Raw genomic sequence first — 22,696 nt, forward strand, 5'->3', positions numbered from 1 at the left:
AAGAGACTCTCAAGAGTCTCCTCCAACACCACAGTTAAAAGCATCAATTCCTCGGCTATCAGCTTTCTTTATAGTCCAGCTCTCACATCCATATGTGACCACTGGAAAAACCATAGCCTTGACTAGACAGATGTTTGTTGACAAAGTAACATCTCTGCTTTTCAATATGCTATCTAGATTGGTCATAACTTTCCTTCAAAGGAGTAAACGTCTTTTAATTTCATGGCTGTAATCACTATGTGCAGTGATTTTGAAGCTTAGAAAAATAAAGTCAGCCAGTGTTTCCCCATCTATTTGACATGAAGTGATGGGACCAGATGCCATGGTCTTCGTTTTCTGAATGTTTAGCTTTAAGCCAACTTTTTCACTTTCCTCTTTCACTTTCATCAAAAGTTTCTTCAGTTCTTCACTTTCTGCCATAAGGGTGGTGTCATCTGCATATCTAAGGTTATTGATATTTCTCCCGGCAATCTTGATTCCAGCTTGTGCTTCTTCCAGCCCAGTGTTTCTCATGATGTACTCTGCACATATGTTAAATAAGCAGGGTGACAGTATACAGACTTGACGTACTCCTTTTCCTATTTGGAACCAGTCTGTTGTTTCATGTCCAGTTCTAACTGTTGCTTCTTGACCTGCATATATGTTTCTCAAGAGGCAGGTCAGGTTGTCTGTTATTCCCATCTCTTTCAGAATTTTCCACAGTTTCTTAAGATCCACGCACTCAAAGGATTTGGCATAGTCAATAAAGCAGAAATAGATGCTTTTCTGGAACTCTCTTGCTTTTTCCATGATCCAGCGGATGTTGGCAATTTGATCTCTGGTTCCTCTGCCTTTTCTAAAACCAGCTTGAACATCTAGAAGTTCACGGTTCACATGTTGCTGAAGCCTGGCCTGGAGAATTTAAGCAATACAGCAAAAGAGTCCGGAATTCAGTACTTGGATGCAATCTCAAAAACAACAGAATTATCTCTGTTCGTTTCCAAGGCAAGCCATTTAGTATCACAGTAATCCATGTCTATGCCCCGATTAGAAATGCTAAGGAAGCTGAAGTTGAACATTTCTATTAAGACCTACAAGACCTTCTAGATCTAACACCCCAAAATGATGTCCTTTTCATTATAGGCGACAAAGGCTAATAGAGTTCTGCCAAGAGAATGCACTGATCATAGCAAACACCCTCTTCCAACAACACAAGAGAAGACTCTACACATAGACATCACCAGATGATTGACACCGAAATCAGATTGATTTTATTTTTTGCAGCCAAAGATGGAGAAGCTCTATACAGTCAGCAAAAACAAGACCAGGAACTAACTGTGGTTCATATCATGAACTCCTTATTGCCAAATTCAGACTGAAATTGAAGAAAGTGGCAAAAACCACTAGACCATTCAGGTATGACCTAAATCAAATCCCTTATGATTATACAGTGGAAGTGAGAAATTTAAGGGACTAGATCTGATACACAGAGTGCCTAGTGAACTATGGACAGAAGTTTGTGACACTGTACAGGAGACAGGGATCAAGACCATCCTCAAGAAAAAGAAATGCAAAAAAGCAAAATGGCTGTCTGAGGTGGGCTTACAAATAGCTGTGAAAAGAAGGGAAGCAAAAAACCAGCAGAAAAGGAAAGCTCTACCCATTTGAATGCAGAGTTCCAAAGAATAGCAAGAAGAGATAAGAAAGCCTTTCTCAGTGATCAATGCAAAGAAATAGGGGAAAACAATAGAATGAGAAAGACTAGAGATCTCTTCAAGAAAATTAGAGATACCAAGGGAACATTTTATGCAAAGATGGGCTCAGTAAAGGACAGAAATTGTAGGGACCTAACAGAAGTAAAAGATATTAAGAAGATGTGGCAAGAATACACAGAAGAACAGTACGAAAAAGATCTTCATGACTCAGATAATCATGATGGTATGATCACTCACCTAGAGCCTGACATCCTGGAATGTGAAATCAAGTGAGCTTTAGTAAGCATCACTACAAACAAAGTTAGAGGAGGTTATGGAATTCCAGTTGAGCTATTTCAAATCCTGAAAGATGATCCTGTGAAAGTGCTGCACTCAATATGCCAGCAAAGTTGGAAAACTCAGCAGTGGTCACAGGACTGGAAAATGTCAGTTTTCATTCCAATCACAAAGAAAGGCAATGCCAAAGAATGTTCAAACTACCACACAATTGCACTCATCTCACATGCTAGTAAAGTCATGCTCAAAATTATGCAAGCCAGGCTTCAGCAATATGTGATCCATGAACTTCCAGATGTTCAAGATGGTTTTAGAAAAGGCAGAGGAACAGTATGCAAAGGCAAAAAGATAGGACACTGATAGAGGAATGCCACAGGTTGGTAGGTGCCCAATATGCTACTGGAGATCAGTGGAGAATTAACTCCAGAAAGAATGAAGGGATGGAACCAAAGCGAAAACAACACCCAGTTTTGGATGGGACTGGTGATGGAAGCAGGGTTTGATGCTGTAAACAGCAATATTGTATAGGAACCTGGAAGGTTAGGTCCATGAATCAAGGCAAATTGGAAATCGTCAAACAGGAGATGGCAAGAGTGAACATCGACATTCTAAGAATCAGTGAACTAATATGGACTGGAATGGGTGAATTTAATTCAGATGACCATTATATCTACTACTGTGGGCAGGAATCCCTTAGAAAAAATGGAGTAGCCATCATAATCAACAAAAGAGTCTGAAATACAGTACTTGGATGCAATCTCAAAAACGACAGAAAGATCCCTGTTCATTTCCAAGCCATGGGTATGAAATTAATTATTTTTTTTTCTAAAATGAAAAAAAATTTTGAGTTTAAAAGTCAAATACTATTTTTTTAAATTGTAATCATTTGTATATGGATGCTCATTATATGCTTACAAAGATTTCTATACACTTGAAATATTTTACAATAAAACATTTTAAATAGTGGTGCAAAGCTATATGAACTGAGTTCAAAATTTTTTAGCTGAGATTTAACATCAAGAATAGAGAATTAAATAACTCAGGTGGTCTTTTTTTTTTTTTTTAAGGAAAAAAAAGGACTTCATTATTTTAGAGCAAATTTAGTAGTGAAATCAAGGGGAACATATAGAGATAGTCTCTTTGCCCTGCTGCCCTCACACTTGCAATACCTCCTCCATCATTAAAATATTCCATTAGAGTAACTTGTAGTAATTGATGAGTCTACACCAATGCACCATTATCATCCAAAGACAACAGTTTTTACTACAGTTTACCCTTGGTGTTGTACATCTCATGGGATTGACAAATGTGTCGAGATCAATTCGACAAGCAGGGATTCTGAAAGCCCGATATGGCGAGAGAATGAGAAATGAGACACAAGGATTCAGAAAAAAGCGAGGATCAGGGGACCAACACCGCTCCAAGGTGAATGTGCCGAAACTGAATCCAAGTCAGCTTTATTATACTTTCAGCCGAGAATGAAAGAATAAGTGGGATGTTAAACTATAACTCATGTGGCCTTTAGGGCCAAAGAACAAAGTGATCATTAACAATTGAGTAATTAGGAAACAGTAATCAATAACAAATCAGTAACTAAGACTAATATTCTTATTTATAGATTTTCCACCAGATACGTAAAATATGTGACTCTGAGACGCCAGTTGAGAAACAGTCTGGGGGTTGCTTCCGACCCCAGGATCATACCTTGTTTTCAAGATTATGAACTGTTCCCTCTGGACTTGTTCCAAAAGTCTCATGCCTTAAAGCATCCAGTTTGTCAATAATTATAAATTTCTTTTGTGGCCCTTGCTGGGGCCTGCTTTTTTTTTTTTTTATTCTTCTTGTCTCCTACACAAATGCATAATGATATATATCCAACTTGGTGGTCTCAAACTCGACAAGAAATCATGTTTTGTTTTTGTTTTTTTCCTCACCTAGATCTCTCAATTTCTTTGAGGACTACAAAACACTCATTAAATAAAATAATGATATATAACAGTACAGTATAACAATTAATGAGAACAAAATCTGTATTTGAGATTTAAAATAATGCTAAAAGAAGAGTAGAAAGAACTACATGATTCTCATGTCCTTGATATTATGAATATAGATTGAATAGCAAATCAAGATTTTCCTGACCAAATATCCTTGAAGACTCGAGAAGTCACTCTGAATACCATAATGAATAATATTTTCAATAGGAGATATAGCCTCAAACGCAAATTTTGCAGAAATGAACCATTTATGGCTGTATCATATTTCACCCATAATGAAATTTGATTATATAATTTTCTTAAAATAGACTTTTATCAAATAGGATTTAGATGCTAGAATTATTGTTAGCTTTGAATGTGACTTTCTGGTGATCTTTTTAACTGAAGAGTAGAGCTTTCAGAACCTTGAGAAATATATAATAATCAGCCATTCCAACTCATCTCAAATCCCAACCATCTTTGCAGACTTGACAGCTGCTGGAATGTAGCTAGGCTGACAGAAATGAGGTGATGTAAATTACTATTGAACACGCTGCAAGAGTACAGACACTGGCATGAGAAAGAGTACCCAAAAAGTTACTCTGTGGGGATTATTCTGTCTTTGCAAATAGGGATGATAGAGAAAGTAATTTATAAGTACAGAGACAAGAATGAAGCCCAGTAAAATAATCTTATTGTTCATATTGAATGCATCATTTTAATGAGAAACAAATGACTTTTGCTTTCTCTTAATATTATCACTGGCAATTGTTTTTATTTAGGTCACTATGCATAAATAACTCTGGAGAAGGGAATGGCAGTCCACTCCAGTATTCTTGCCTGAAAAATCCCATGGACAGAGAGCCTGAGACAGTTTGTGGGATCACAAAGAGTCGGACACAACTAACATTAACACTGTACATAATCCACACAAATTTTCTTAGATTAATAAATTTATTCACCTGTGTCCACAATAACAATAAAAACAAAAATAATATTTTCATTCTCGTCTGGCATGTGTACTTTCCAGTGATAAAATTGAACTAATTTAAAGAGAGTGATTTGTTTACATTCAAATTTAGCATTTTTGAAAAAAATCACCAAATTCTGTTTTGCAGAAAAGTTAATTTTTAAACTATTATTCCATGAGCTGACATGTTACCTAATCAAGGAAAAAAAAAAAAAAAGGCGGAGGAGTATGACATGTATGTTGATACATAAGATTTTGATTGCTCTCTCTAGCAGGAAACACACTGATATTATTGAAATGTTAGAAAAATTGTAAATATGAGTGATAGAATTTCTGCTTTATATATTGCTAATGAAAGATTTATAGCTTTTTTTGTCTCTTTGTAAAAAGGTGCATGTTGATATATGAAAGGCAACAAGTGTGCTTGTTATAGTCTTGCTTTTGGGATAATTAATGATTAAGGATGTACACAACAAAAGAAAAATTTTTGTGTTATTGCTAAGGCAGCAAATTCTGCCTGACATTTCTGCAGCACATCTTCCAATTAAGAAGGCAGCTGTCATACTGACTGAATTGATAATCTGTTTCTGTGTCACCAGAGAATGAGAGAGTTCAAGTTTAGAAATTAATGTTTCCTTGGATTTTTGTCACTGAAAACAAGGAAAATATTCATCTTGATTGTCTTTCTAGCTTTAAATAGTTATCTTGCTTTCTGTAGGTCTGAATTATTTATTAAAACTGGTATAGGGTACAAGTCTTTAAAAAATACGATAAAAACAAAGATTATTTATCTGTGTTCTGTCCTCTGTGAAGACCAGAAACCAAAAAAGAATGGTGCATTCAAATGAAATGTCTATATGAAGGATTGTGAAGTTTTAGTCATACCAAAATTGATTCTAGAAATCAAACTAAAAAAAGAATATAATAGTAAAGTTTACAAATCCTTCTGCTATGGATAGCACATACTTTCTCTGAATTGGTTCCCAAATACTTCTAGTCTGTGTCTCCAGGTGCTTTACAATACCACTGAAACTTAGCATTGCCTCATATAACAGAAACACACACACACACATGTGTGCATGCGCGCGCATGCACACACACACACACACACACACACACACACACACACACTGGGATAGAGACTGAAGATTAAAAAAAATCAAGCTGTCTGCATTTTGCAATATGCAAAACATTAATTTCTTTACTTTCTATGCATTTAAAAATGTTTTGTTAGTTTCAAATCCAAATACTGGTCTGATGATAGAGGACATCAGGAAGAATAAATGATGGAAAATTAAGTGAGAATGTGAAGACGAAAGGTGAGAGAGAAGTACAAAACTGGATAAGGGAGAAGGAAAGAGAAAAGGAGACAGATAAAGAGTCAGATAAGGAGAAAAAGATAATTGAAAACAAGAAATATTGAAAAACAGTGTGCTCCTAGGCCCTTCAGTTGGGGAATGTAATTTAGGAGACAGTAGAGAAAATTTTAAATTAAATTTTAATTTGGTCTAGAAAATACATATTTCTTCCACTTAATCCCTTAATATGTCACTTCTCTTCATATCAGTTTCTACCATTGCATCTCTCTATACTCTGCATATCACTCATTTGAGCTCTATCTATCTAACATAAAACTTGTTGTTTAGTCAATAAGTCATGTCCAACGTTTTGCGACTGCACGGACTGCGGCATGCCAGGCTTTCCTTTTCTTTACAGTCTCCCAGGGTTTGCTCAAATTCATGTCTGTTAAGTCAGTGATACCATCCAACTACATCATTCTTTGTCAACCCCTTCTCCTCCTTCTCATTCTTTCCCACCATCAGTGTCTTTTCAAAGAAGTTGGCTCTTCACATCATATGGCCAAAGTATTGGAGCTTCAGCTTCAGAATCAATCCCTTCAATGAATATTCAGGGTTGATTTCATTTAGGATTAAATGTTTTAATCTTTTGCTGTCCAAGGGACTCTCAAAAGTCTCCCCCATCACCATAATTAGAAAGTACTAAGCCTTCTTCATGGTCCAACTCTCACTTCCATACATGACTACTGGAAAATCCACAGCTATGGGCCTTTGTCAGCAAAGTAATATCTCTACTTTTTAATACATTGTCTAGGTTTGTCATAGCTTTCCTTCCAAGGAGCAAGGTCTTGACAAATATCAGATCAGGAAAAGAAAATCAATTTAAAAAGTCTGTTCTAAAATTAAGGTATATGTCTATTTCTGGGATTATGAGAAAGTGAAAAAAATGCAAGTCACTCAGTGGTGTCCAAAAGATATTAATTTATTCAATAAAATGAACACATTTATATTAAGTGGATAAAGAAGTTTATAAATCTAAAAAGTATGATTCTAAAAGTGTAAGCAGAACTGGAAAGACATCCTGGTTATGGAGACTAGAGGTTGGACCTCTCATGATAAGGTGAGTTTGAAATTGAATATAGTGTTTCCCTGCTGCTATAGTTGAATTCAGCGATGAGTAGAAGGAATGTGACACATGATACTAAAAGCATCTGCTACAGCAGTTAAGAATGACAGCAAAGATGGCTAGCCTGAGTAGCTGGGAAAATGAAACTACCAACAATTGAAATGAAAAAAGCAATATGCAGGGCAGATTTTTGGACAGATTGAGTTTAAAGCATCTACTTCTGTTCAAATGGAGCTATCAAATGGTGAAAAAAATCTGGATTTCAAGATCTATTGTGAACATATACATTTAAATGTCGTGCTTAGTTACTCAATTGTGTCTGACTTTTTACAGCCCTTTGAACTGTCGCCCACCATACTCCTCTGTCCATGGAATTTTTCAGGGGACAATACTGGAGTGGGTTGCCATTTCCCCCTTTAGGGGATTTTTCCTGACCTATGTTTTGTCAAATAATCTGATTCTGACTTTTTCCTTGATGTTATCCATACATTCCCCAACTCTTCAAATTTTACCAGTCAACTGACACATGATGGCATCATTTATGTTTAGCTCCATTCTAGACTATCTTTAACTCATTTTTTGATTGACTTTAAGTTCTGGTTTCAAAATCTATCATGTTCTCTAGTGAAAAATTCCTGGCCTTCTTTAAGTTATATTTTGCTAGACTGCCTGGAAATCAGGCAGATACAGGCTCATGCTTTGAGATTCTATACATCTATCACTGTTACAGAATGCATGTCCAATATTTGAGCTTCACTTCCGCTGAGAATTTAGATGCCTGTTCTCAATCCAGCTGGATCTCCTCTGATTGTCAGACATGGACGACTACTTTTATTTTATTCTGCTTATTCTCAGATCTTTGTCAATGATTCTGCCATCTATATACTTGGTAGTGCAATATGGACCATTGATTATGGAGTGCAGAATGATCATACTTACTATTGCTTAAAAGAAACTCATTTTCACCCATTTAAAAACATCTTTTGTTTTATATAAATAGTTTATTAAATTACTATTTCACCTCCTTAAAATCTTATAATTATACAAAATAATAAAATTGTATAAACTCAAAATATTATGATACTTGCACAGTAGAATCCACCTAAATATTTAACAAATCCTGCATTCACACTCCAGATAATTATTAATGTAGCATTAATATTTTGAAAAATTTTAGCTGTAGATATTTTCATTCCATTAGCCATTTTAGCTCCTATAACTTACTGTCTTTCAATTGAACTAAATGAATAACACAATCTAAGTAGAATATTGAATAATAAAACTTATTTCAAAATGTTACAGTATTCTACTCCAAGAAACTAAAAATTGAAAGCAAAATAAGCCCAAAGTAATTGGAAAGAAAGCTTTCCAGGTGTCTCAGTGGTAAAGAATCCAATTGCCAATGCAAAAGACGCAGGAAACTTGGGTTTGATCCCTGGGTCAGGAAGAATTCCTGGAGGAGGAAATGGAAATCTACTCCAGTATTCTTGCCTGGAAAATCCCATGGAAAGAGGAACCTGGTGGGCTATATTCCGCATGGTCACAAAGAGTCAGAAATAACTAAACGACTGAGCACGCACACACACACACACACACACACACACACACACACATTTGGAAAGGACATGATAAAGATACTAGCAAAAAACACTAGTTGAATTGAGGAAAATAATAGAGAAAGATCAATGAAACAAAAAAGATGAGTTTTTTAAAAGATCAATAAGATTGATAAAGCTCTAGTAAAACTGACAGCAGTATAAAGAAAAAAGACACAGGTCACCAATACCAGGAGTTAAATAGGGCACATCACCACAAAGACTGAAGCCATTTAAATAGATAGGGGAGGGATTGCCTTAGCAGTACAGTGGTTAAAATTCTGTGTTTCATGCAAGAGGTACAGGTTCAATTCCTGGTCAAGGAAATAAGATTCAACATTACAGGCAGAATGGCCAAGACAATATAAAAATAATTAAATACAAGGAAATAAAGGAACGCTACAAGTAATAAAAGCAGTCACTAATAAACTAAACAGTTTAGATGAAACTTACAAATTCTTCAAATACCAGACAACTAAAATAAAACCAATTTGAACAAGATAAAATAGCTTATAGTTAGTAATTTACTTCAAGATTTCAAAAACTCCCATAAAACAAATCTCTAGTTCTAGCTTCATTACAAAGTTCTATTGAATGTTTCAAGAATAATTAATACTGATTGTGTATAGTCTCTTCTGGAAAATAGAAGAAAACAGAATATGTATTCATTTCCCAATTTTTACAAACTTAGTGGCTTAAAACACAGGTTTATTCTTTTATAATTCTGTGTCTTATGGGGTTAACATCCAGGTGTCATCAGAGTGAGTTCCTTCTGAAGACTCCAAGAAAGAATTTATTCCTTGGCTTTTAAGGCTTCTGGCAACTGCCAACATTCCTTAGGTTGTGATCATGTCGCTATAACCACTGCCTCCATCTTGGCATCATCTTCTCCTCCAAATATATCTAATATCCCTCTACCTCCACTTACAAGGACTCTTGTGATAATAAAACATTTCAGCTCAATTCAGTCACACAGTCGTGTCTGACTCTTTGCAACCCCATGAATCTCAGCACCCAAGGCCTCCCTGTCCATCACCAACTCCCGGAGTTCACTCAGACTCACATCCATCGAGTCTGTGATGCCATCCAGCCATCTAATCCTCCATCGTCCCCTTGTCCTCCTGCCCCCAATCTCTCCCAGCAACAGTCTTTTCCAATGAGTCATCTCTTTGCATGAGGTGGCCAAAGTACTGGAGTTTCAGCCTTAGCATCATTCCTTCCAAAGAAACCCCAGGGTTGATCTCCTTCAGAATGGATTGGTTGGATCTCCTTGCAGTCCAAGGGACTCTCAAGAGTCTTCTCCAACACCACAGCTCAAAAGCATCAATCCTTTGATGCTCAGCTTTCTTCACAGTCCAACTCTCACATCCATACATGACCACTGGAAAAATCAAAGCCTTGACTAGACGGACCTCTGCTGGCAAAGTAATATCTCTGCTTTTAAATATGCTATCTAGGTTGATCATAACTTTTCTTCCAAGGACTAAGCGTCTTTTTATTTCATGGCTGTTATCACCATCTGCAGTGATTTTGGAGCCCCCCGAAATAAAGTCTGACACTGTTTCCACTGTTTCCCCATCTATTTGCCATGAAATGATGGGACCAGATTCCATGATCTTTGTTTCCTGAATGTTAAGCTTTAAGCCAACTTTTTCACTCTCCACTTTCACTTTCATCAAGAAGCTTTTTAGTTCCTCTTCACTTTCTGCCATAAGGGTGTTGTCATTTGCATATCTGAGGTTATTGATATTTCTCCCAGAAATCTTGATTCCAGCTTAGGTATATGCTTAACAAAACATATGCAGACTCTGTATATTGAAATCACAGAATGTTAGTGAAAGAAAGAAATTAAAGAAGATCCAAATAAATAGAAAGGCATGTCATGTTTATGTATTGAAATCTCCATGTAAGAAAGATGTCAATTCTTACAAATTCATCTGTAACTTCAAAGCGACTGCTCTTAAAATCCCTGAAACTTTAACTTTGTTATTTTGTAAATAGACAGGCATACTCTAAAGTTTATATAGGGAGACACAGGTCCCAGAATGGCTGAAACTATCTTAATAACAACAACAAAATCAGAAATATCACTCTCCCAAATATTAAGACTTATAATCATCATAACAATGTGGTCATGGAAGAGGGTTAAAAATATAAAACAGTGGAATAAAACGGAGAACACAGAAAGAGACCCTTAAAAATATGTTCAACTAATTTTTGACAAAAGTGTAAAAAGAACTCAATGGAAATAGAAGTGTTTTCACCACATGACACTGGAATAAATGAACGTGACCTGAATGTGAAAGTCTTTCAGTCATGTTTGACTGTTTGTGACCCCATGACTGATACTGTCCATGGAATTCTCCAGGCCAGAATACTGAAGTGGGTAGCCTTTCCCTTCTCCAGGGGATCTTCCCAACTCAGGGATCGCATTCAGGTATCCCACATTCCGGAGGCAAAAAGAAGGACAACAAAAAAACCAGAACAACATAAACTTCACATCTTATACAAAATTAACTCAAAATAGGTCATGGAGTTAAATGTAAAATTATAAATCTTAGAGCAAAAAAAAAGAAAAAAAAAACTTTAGAAAAAGTTTTCAGGATAGCTAAGAAAAAGTTACTTGATTTGACACTGAATCCATGATCAATAAAAGGAAGCATTAATATCAGACTCCATGATAATTTAACATGCTTGCTCTGTAAACACCCATGTGAAAAAGAAAAAGACAATATACACACTAAGAGAAACTATTTAGAAATACACATATGACAAAGGACTAGTGTATAGAATGTACAGTCCAGTTCAGTTCAGTTGCTCAGTCATGTCCAACTCTTTAAGACCCCAGGAACCACACAGCACGACAGGCCTCCCTGTCTATCACCAACTCCCAGAGTTTACCCAGACTCATCTCCACTGAGTCAGTGATGCCATCCAACCATCTCATCCTGTGTCATCCCCTTCTCTTCCTGCCTTCAATCTTTCCCAACATCAGGGTCTTTTCAAATGAGTCAGCTCTTCGCATCAGGTGGCCAAAGTATTGGAGGTTCAGCTTCAAAATCAGTCCTTCCAATGAACACCCAGGACTGATTTCCTTTAGGATGGACTGATTGGATCTCCTTGCAGTCCAGGGAACTCAAAATGTAACCAAGAAAGAGCAAAAAATCCAATTTGAAAACAGGCAAAGGACATGAATAGACAGTTTACTTAAGAAGATAGATAGATAGATAGATAATAAACACATAAGATATTTAACATCACCAGCCATTAGGTAATACAGATTAAAACCACTATAAGATATTACTGAAAACCTATCAGAATACCTAAAATAAAAAATAAAAACAGCATACACCAAAAGATATTGAAAAGTGGATTGCTCATACTTGGTGAAAAACAATTTGACAACTTTTTTTTAAATTAATCATGTAATTGCCATATGAACCAGCAGTTTCATCCTTGGACATTTATCCCAGAGAAATAAAAGCTTGTGTCCACACATCAAACAAACAAAAAATTCCAAAGTTGAAACAAAAATTAAAGTTAAAGTTAAAATATAAATAGTACTTATACAAATTGTATTTGTAATAGCCAAAACCTGGAAACAACCTAGATGTCCTCCAACAAGTAAATGTTTAAGCAAACTATGGTATTTACATACCATGGGTACTACAAAACAATAAAAAGAAACAAACTATTCATACTCAACAACTTGGATGGATCTCTAAGGAATTATATTTACTGGAAAGTTTGGTGGGTAGTGGTGTTGAAGGGGGCAGTGGTGGTAATAAACTGAGGCCAGAGAGAATTGATTATGGTTATAAGAAGACTACAAGAGGAATCCATGGGAATCCTTGTAGTATTGGAATTGTTCAGATCTTATTGTGGTGGTAGAGATATAAATCTACATAAGGGATAAATTGTATAAATTTTAATACACACACACACAAATACAAGCAAAACTGTGGAAATCTTAATAAGATGAATGAACTGTATCAATATCAGTATCTTGATCTGGGCTGGATGAAGCACAAGCTGGAATCAAGATTTCAGGGGGAAATATCAATAACCTCAGATATGCAGATGACACCACCCTTATGGTAGAAAGCAAAGAACTTAAGAGTCTCTTGATTAAAGTGTAAGAGGAGAGTAAAAAAGTTGTCTTAAAGCTCAGCATTCAGAAAACTAACATCATGGCATCTGGTCCCATGACTTTATGGCAAATAGATGGGGAAACAGTGGAAATAGTGATAGACTTTATTGAGGGGCTCCAAAATCACTGCAGATGGTGATTGCAGCCATGAAATTAAAAGACACTTGGTCCTTGGAAGAAAAGTTATGACCACCCTAGACACCATATTAAAAAGCAGAGACATTACTTTGCCAGCAAAGGTCCATCTAGTCAAAGCTACGTTTTTTCCAGTAGTCATGTATGGATATGAGAATTGGACTATAAAGAAAGCTGAATATAGAAGAATTTATGCTGTTGAAGTGTGGTGTTGGAGAAGACCCTTGAGAGTCCCTTGGACTGCAAGAAGATCCAACCAGTACATCCTAAAGGATATCAGTCCTGAATTTTCGTCGGAAGGACTGATGTTGAAGCTGAAACGCCAATACTTTGCCCACCTGATGCAAAGAACTGACTCATTTGAAAAGACCCTGATGCTAGGAAAGATTGAAGGCAGGAGAAGAAGGGGATGACAAAGGATGAGATGGCTGGATGGCATCACCAACTCAATGGACATGAGTCTGAGTAAACTCCGGGAGTTGGTGACTGATAGGGAGGCCGGGATCACAAAGAGTTGGAGATGATTGAGTGACTGAACTGAACTGTTGGACTAATATAATTTTGCAGAATATTACCACTGGAGGAAATTCACCAAATTATACAAGGAATTTCTCTGTCTCATTTTATAACTGCACAGTAATCTATAATTATTGAGATAAAATTTTTAATTTAAAAATGTTGCAATACCTGTAATAAACATTTAGTGAAAAAAATTAATTATCTGTCTCTTTTAGCACGATGCTCTAAAATGTCTTTATTTTTTACATGTAAATTTCTCAGTGACTGTCAGAGTTAAGTTATTGCTGTACAATTTAGCATATATCCATCTTTGATAGAACAATCATTTAACCTAATGTTTTCTTAAACTGTATACTCTTGCTAGTAGAATGATATACAGTGATGAGTTTCTATATTTTTATCTACTCTTTCTCTTAGGAAGCTTTATGTTAATCATTTAAAGCATATTCTCGGGATTACATTGCTTGAAAATTTAGTCAACTTGTAAGATATACATCACCTAAATCATTTATCTGAAATATACTTTACTTGTTTTGCATTTAGACTATTTTATACATTTATATTTTAGTGTGCACATACTACACAATAGATTTGGTCTTTTTCACTCTACTTTTTCAAAGATTCTTCAGAGCTAAAAATTAAGATAAAGAACCTAAGGAAATGAATTTGTTTTCACCTATAAATGGTAGCAACTCATTATTAAAATCATATAGTCTTCCTTATAAAAAATTAAATGCTAATTAAGTGGTAGTTCAAGAAAAGGATAGTATTTATTCCAGGATATTACAATAATATTTCAAAATAGCTCATTAAAATTAGCAACACAAAATAAATTATTTTAGACATGATACTTAGGCAATTTATTAACAAATATACTCATTTCAGTTCTAAATATAAATATTCTGACAAGCTCATTTTTTGGAAGTTTATATATGTTGCTGCTGCTGCTGTTAAGTCCCTTCAGTCGTGTCCGACTCTGTGCGACCCCAGAGACGGCAGCCCACCAGGCTCCCCTGTCCCTGGGATTCTCCAGGCAAGAACACTGGAGTGGGTTGCCATTTCCTTCTCCAATGATGAAAGTTATAAGTGAAATTGAAGTCGCTCAGTCACTAATTTTTTTCCGACTCCTAGAGACCCCCTGGACTGCAGCCTTCCAGGCTCCTCAGTCCATGGGATTTTCCAGGCAAGAGTACTAGAGTGGGTTGCCATTGCCTTCTCCATTATACATGTTAAGATTCCTTAAATATCTGATGTTATGAGAGTGTCATTCTGTTTCTGTATTGATAATATATTGACTACTTAATGAAACAGACAAGTTCATTTTCATATATTTTTATTTGCAGTTAGTTTCCTAAAGATGTGGTTTTCTAGAGATGTTCAGATTGGTATCTAGAAGCAGATACCAATACAAGTTTTGATGTGCAAGAGATTTATTGGCAGGAACTATCTGTGAAAGATAAAGAAGGACGGGGCAGAGAGAAGTAGAGAGATCCTTCAATGGTTCCTGCCACTTATGAGAGAAAAAGATTGTCAGAAGAGGAAATATTGGATAGGAAATGGCTCAAATTACAGCTGATTTATTACAAAGTTTGGGCCAGGTATATGGAAAGTCTAAACATCGTTTTCCATCAGAGGAATCGTCTTTAAAGGAGGAATGGATTGGGTGCCTCTGTTTGGCTCATGCTCAGTTGGCTAGGAGCTGCTCAGCTTGATTCAGGAACAGGACAGTTGTTCAGTCTTGTCCGACTATTAGCAACACTTTTTTGACTGTAGCCCACTAAGCTTCTCTGTCTATGGGATTTTTCAGGCAAGAATACTGGAGTGGGTTGCCATTTCCTCCTCCAGGGGATAGGGTTAAATTCTAAGTTGTGTTAGTTGTTTCCTGTTTGATATTTTTCCTGTTTATAGTCTTCCCTCCATTATCTTAATTATGGACTTCAACCCTTCATCTTCTTATGTTTTTTTTTTTTAATTTAACAAACTATAAACAGGTCTCCACGTCTTAAGCATGTTCCCTGTTCATCTTACCACACTGCCAGTAGAGTTGTTTAGTTGTTTTGTGATGTCTGAATCTTTTTGACCTCATGTATTGTAACCCTCGAGGCTTCTCTGTCCATGGAATTTCCCAGGTAAGAAAACTGGAGTGTGTTGCCACTTCCTTTTCCAGGGCATCTTCCCAACCCAGAGATTGAACCTGCATCTTCTGCATTGGCAGGCGGGTTCTCTACTGCTGAGCCACCAGGGAAACTTTGTAAAAGAGACATTTTGCTTCAATTGCTTCAAGTGCTCAGTGGTTCTCCTTTGCTAAATGTATACTCATGGTGAAAACATCCTTCATTGACCATGAATTTCCTATCTCCCTAACATTAACTTGATTCTGCAAGTTCTAAAAGTTACCACTCTGCTTCATATTTCTGAACCTTCCCAGATGTTATTATATCTTCTGGGATTATCTGTCCCACCCTGTTCTTTTAAAGCATATGAATGTTATAAACTCTAATCATCTTCCAGATCATTATAAATTCTAACCATCTTCCAGACCCTATTATAATCTTTTCTATACAGTGAAGTCTTTATTGATCAAAAACCTAATTTCTTAAGTGATATTAATATCTCCTTTTGAAACCACTCTTGTTGTCCATACTTAATCACAAGGCTGTTTATTTCATTTGACTATAGAGATATTTATATAAGAACTTTGATTTATTCAGATTTATATCTCAAGTGCTTAGCTCAGGGTGTGACATCAGATAGATGCATAATAATTATATGCTGAGAGAATTGATAAACAAATTTATATTCTTACAAAGCAATGCTTTATTTTATGTGTTCTTTTACTACTTGCTCATGGGATTTACAGGAGAACTAGAAAAGAGACCCTTCTCCTTTCCAGGTGCTGCACTGTTGAAAACTCATGACTAATTAATTGTCATAATTCTCAAATTTATGGCTTTATCTTTTGTGCAGCATTTATACAGATGCATAATATACATAATGGGAAGTATGTTTACATTTCCCATATGGAAGAGAAATACTGGATGATGAACCAGAAGCACAGTAACTCAAAGTGCCACTTGGTTTTCATTTGAGCTAATCTTTCTTAATTTCACAAACATAAATTAATATGACACCTTATATTATTGTATTGTTATGGAAAAAGTGTAACAAACTCTACTGAATTCATTTGTGATGATTTTTCTATTTATTTAGAAAGCATCTCCATTTATTTAGTGGCCAAAACTATTAGACAAAACTATGTGTTAATTAACTCAATATGTAATTGAGTTACATATTGAGTTAATTTTAGCAGTCTTTTTAGCAGTCTGGAATATTACCATTGGACTTAACTTAATATTTATGAAAGCTAATCACAGCAGACTCTCTGCTCTGTATTTCTTACTTAGTATTATCCTTGCATTTAATTATTAAATTTTCTGGGAAAATATTTTCAAGCAGAAATTATACTGGATTGTGGGAGAGAAACCCTAAATGCCTTGCCATTTTGTTGCAGATTTCTGAGTAAAAATGCATTACTAGGTTTCTTATTTTCTTAACTATTTAGAAGTCAAAAGTTTTCAAATTTTCTAACCCAACAAAAACAGCCACTCATTGTGGCACCAGACTCAAACTACAAGCATCAAAATGTAATATGCCTTTTAACTAAATGACCAGTAGTTTACTTAACCAAAGGCATAATTGTTCTAAATAAAATAGTAAACATTAGTGCACTTATTAGAGAGTAGTTTTAATTATATGTGGCATTATTAGCTCAAGCAACTAAATAGACAAGTTTCTCTGATACCAAATATTGAGAGAAAACAAATACAAAACAATTTAATAAAATTAACTACATGTGCCAGTTTGGTTTTCATTATCCACAATACTCATTAACACGCTATATTGTAGTTAAGAGTTGTAGACTATTCACATAAACTGTTATTTAAAGATAATTAAATTATAAGATCAAGAGGGGAAAAAAAGACTTTTTAAGATAAATGTTGTATGTAAATTTTATTACTATAAATAGAAGCCTTAGATATCTACAGCTAGTGACCCCATTCTCATCCAAAATTCATAGACCTAAAGTACCTTATTAAAAATACTTCATGCATTTCTCAAAGTTTAAATAACACAATGAGAGTTCTTTTTCTGTTTAGGAAATGAGAAAAGAATAGCTTGATTTACTTTTATAGCAAATGAACACATACTTTTGTTTACACGATGGCACAGTGGCTTACACATAATTGTATTTAAAGAATCAGCTTACCTATGCAGGAGACGCAAGAGATATGGGTTTGATCCCTGGGTCAAGAAGTTCTCCTGGACTAGGAAATGGCTACCCACTCCAGTATTCTATAAACAGTGAAGCCATGGGGTGGCAAAGAGTCACACACAGCTGAGCATGCATGCACATATGTGTATTTGTACATTTTGGAATTAAAATATTTGAGAGTGACTTATTTATTCCCAAATTCTAACAAAGCTTACCTTAATTAATAGGAGATACTTTGAAAAAAAATTAGAGATGCTCGCTATCATCTGCTTTCTACATTTTTTTTTTTCTTATTTGCGATGGATTTTCTGGTCACATATTTACTAGTGAAAAAATTAATTGAATTCCCTAAACTGTCATTACAGAATTCACACACAAAAAAAGAGAAGCTAAGGCTATAAACACATATTTTGAAGACAAACTGTCGTGAAGACATTTGATTCTGTAAGAATTCAAACCACCATAGCATAAAGGGACAATAAAGAACTTATAATCCTCATAAGGACTGAGAATACATGTAATTTTTATATGTATTTTAGATAAGAGAAATGTATGTAACTAAAGATAGAATTGAGAGAAATCATAGAAAGGGACAGATATAATCAGAATTCTTTACATTTATAAAACTGTTTACATTATACCAAAATAGCTCTAATATTTAAAGGTTGATGACTCAATAATTTCAGAAATATATAGTTTAAACTACATTCTCAATAGTCTTGCTTTTCAATGAATAACACCAATGAATAATATGAAGATGTAAGGTCAGTATGACACTTGACTATATTCTACTCTCATTTATAGTAAAATCTATGTATAATATACATATGTACACAACTTTATAAATGAAGATTAGCATAATTAAGGCAATTACCAAAATTTTTACAGACTGTAACTGACAGAGCTAGAAACTGAAATCATGTCTGTTTGATTAAAAAGTGTTGTGTTTTAAGTTTTATTATGAATTTTATTCTTTATATAAAGAGAGAATTAATATTAAAAACTAAGTTTAAACATATTTTAGCAATCACTAAGTAGAATCCTATAAAGAAGCAGTGCTTCATTGTGTTGATTTAAAAAGCCTTATTAATACCATTCTGCTATGGATAAAATCAAATGTGAACAGCTTATTTATCATTCATTAATTCTAAAATGTCACTGTTCATAACTTGCCATTGTTTTCATAACATTCCAAGTATGCCATGAGGTAAAAGCTACAGAATTATTTAAATTTTTGTGTATGCGAATTGTATTTGTTCTTTTTAGCTCTGATTTTTTTCTCAGTACAAGATCTATTTATTTAGAATTTGTGAAAACATGAATATCAGAAAATATTCAAACGTCTTCATAATTTCCTGTATAGCACTACAAAAATGGGGTATATAAGCAATTTCTTTTGGCATGTTAAATTTGAGGTTTAATTCTAATCTATTAGCTTTCTTCTAGTATGCTGAATAAGTTCTTTTTGATCATGCCTTCCACAAATAGCAACTCTAAAATTCTATAGAGTTAAAATTTTTTTTGAAAAAGAGAAAACATGAAAAACAGAAGCAAAAACAACAACAAAAAAATCCTGAAGTCATGGGAGAAAGAACAAAAACAAGAGACAGATTCTGGAGAAGAATAAGCAATCAGAAAGAAGGGGATGGCTCACTTCTTTCTTTTCTTTTTTGACAAATGGAAGGCCAAGTTAGTGCAGGATATATTAATAGAAATATATAATCATAAGTATATCTACATCAATATTTTTAAGATATCTATGCCTATACTATATATATTTTCAAATATTTATAACTATAGTATATCTATATATTTATAAAAGATTAAGTTCTACTATAATCACCCAATACTATTTCACTGCTAATTTCACTGTTAATGATTCTACTACTGTTGTCTTTTATCTCCTGGGAAGAAATATTTAAACTTATCCAATAAATCACATGGCTAGTAAGTAAATACTTTCAATGCCAAGTACAGGTATCCCCCACTTTTTGAAAGTGTGCTTTTACAAAAGACCTAAATTATGACCTCTTTTCACTAACTAAAGGAAACTGAAAGTGGAAATTTGCTTTTACAGAAAGGATGAAAATTTAAAATAGCATTCACTTCTTGTTTGCAGCAGCTATTACTGAGATAGCAGGTACCTTGAGCAGAGCTAGTGGCACCACCAGGCACCTTCTCCAGGAGCTTTGCTCAGCATCTCAGCATCAAGCTACCATAGCTTTGGACTGTGTCTGTGAGCATCTGTGCTTCATCTTAGTTTATTTTGTGCATTTGTTAGCAAGATGTATATAAGGTAGGACTGCCCTTGTGGCTCAGAGGTAAAGAATCTGCCTGCCAATGCAGGGGACATGGGTTCTATCCTTGGGTTGGGAAGATCCACTGGAGATTACAATGGCAATCCAGTCCTGTATCCTTGCCTGGAACATCCCAAGGATAATGTGGGGCCTGATGGGCTACAATTCATGGGGTTGCAAAAGAGATGGACTTGACTTAGCAACTAAACAACAGCAATGCATAAGGTAATTATTTCTTCACTTTATACCATTTCAGCTTAGAAAAGTTTTCAGATAGCAGAGGATACCTGTACTGCCATTTTTGTATATTTTAAAAACATACTACCTATGATAGTATGAATTGCTGAACTGCAAAGGCTTCTATAGTTACTGTAAAAATAAACAGATCCCAATAGCAATTCACTGCCCAGTGTGTGTCTACCATACTGTAGAGATTTGTCTTTATTATGTTTTTGACACATGTAAAGAATGGGAAATATAACAATCCCTAAAGCTCTTTTCTTAAAGACTTCAGGGCTTATTCAACACACTCTCATAAAATTCAAACTCTCAGCAGGTGAGACTGATTTACAGTGACTTAGGAATAAAAATAAGGATACACTTATCTCGGATGCAACATCCAAAAGGTAATCCTGGGATATTCTTTGACTTCTACAGCTTCAGTCTGTATTTCGTTAATACATTAAGCTGTTACAATTTCATGAGGTCTTTTGTTATTTTTAGATATTTGGCTATTTTTGCTCTTTCATACTCAATAAGATGAGCATTTATAGTTGTACAATCAATGAAAAAAGTTGAATATCTGAAATAAAGAGTAGAAAAAATGTAATATATGGTTTTTAAAAATGTATTTTGTCTAGACTTAGTACTTGTAAAAAATAATATTAATATGCTAGGACAAAACTTGAGTTTACTTTTTTTTATTAGGCAATTGTATTTGGGTGCAAATCAAATACCCAAGATTTCAATATGATCTTACTATTGACCTTCACTATAAAATCACAGAAGTATCTCACCAGACTAAAATTCTTTATCAGAATTACATGTCATAATAAGGTCAGCAGTTAAAGATATATTCTTGAGGAATGATAGTATAAAATGTTGTGATATGTAAAATTGTGTGCCCCTCCTCCCAATTCATATGTTGAAGTCCTAAACTGGCACCCACACTCTGACCCCCCCCCCCATCCCCATGTAGCTGTGTTTACAGTAAGAAAGTGAAGTGAGGTTGTGAGGGTGGGTCTCTAATTTTATGAGATTCAGTTCAGTTCAGTCGTTCAGTCGTGTCTGACTCTTTGCAACCCCATAAATCGCAGCACGCCAGGCCTCCCTGTCCATCACCAACTCCCGGAGTTCACTCAGACTCATGTCCATCAAGTCAGTGATGCAATCCAGCCATCTCATCCTCTGTCGTCCCCTTCTCCTCCTGCTCCCAATCTCTCCCAGCATCAAAGTCTTTTCCAATGAGTCAACTCTGCATGAGGTGGCCAAAGTACTGGAGTTTCAGCTTCAGCATCATTCCTTCCAAAGAAATCCCAGGGCTGATCTCCTTCAGAATGGACTGGTTGGAACTCCTTGCAGTCCAAGGGACTCTGAAGAGTCTTCTCCAACACCACAGTTCAAAAGCATCAATTTTTCGGTGCTCAGCTTTCTTCACAGTCCAACTCTCACATCCATACATGACCACTGGAAAAACCATAGCCTTGACTAGATGGACCTTTATGGGATTAAGGTCCTTAAAAGAAGACGCATGGGATAGTTTGCTGTCTGTGCAGTGAAAAAAAAGGAGTTATGTTAGAAACAGCTTGCAGGCACCACATGCAAGCCATGAGAAGAGACCTCAGAATGAAAACCACATTGCTGGCACCCTAATCTTACAACAGTTTCCCGAATTGTGAGGCTAAATATCCATTGCTTAAGTCACCCAGTCTGTGGTATTTTGTTAAAGCAGCTTGTGCTGACAAATACACTGTATCTGCCAGAAGTAATAGCTTACCTAGTCTTTTATTCTTAACTGGTAACAATTTTTACACACTTAGAATAGATGTGTATCATCCCTCCAAAAGCCCATAGATTATCTCATATAAATTGGTGCTAAAAACCATCAACTGCATATTCCTATAACAGAATGAAATGGTTATTGTTCTGAAATTCACCACTTACCCTTAAACTTGAACCTCTTACTATAATAGGGTAGATTCAATTTTATATTTTGTTATGTCAACACTTTATCATGTGTTCAGAAGGTTTTAATGGTACTGTTTTTTACTGTTGCTATTTAGATTATATATGAACTAATATTCAATGATTATAACTTTTCTTAAGCCTGGTGGCTCAGATGGTAAAGCCTCTGTCTACAATGTGGGAGACCCCGGTTCGATCCCTGGGTT

The sequence above is a fragment of the Capricornis sumatraensis genome, chromosome 3, assembly GCF_032405125.1.
Source record: "Capricornis sumatraensis isolate serow.1 chromosome 3, serow.2, whole genome shotgun sequence".
In the NCBI taxonomy this organism is placed as follows: Eukaryota; Metazoa; Chordata; class Mammalia; order Artiodactyla; family Bovidae; genus Capricornis; species Capricornis sumatraensis.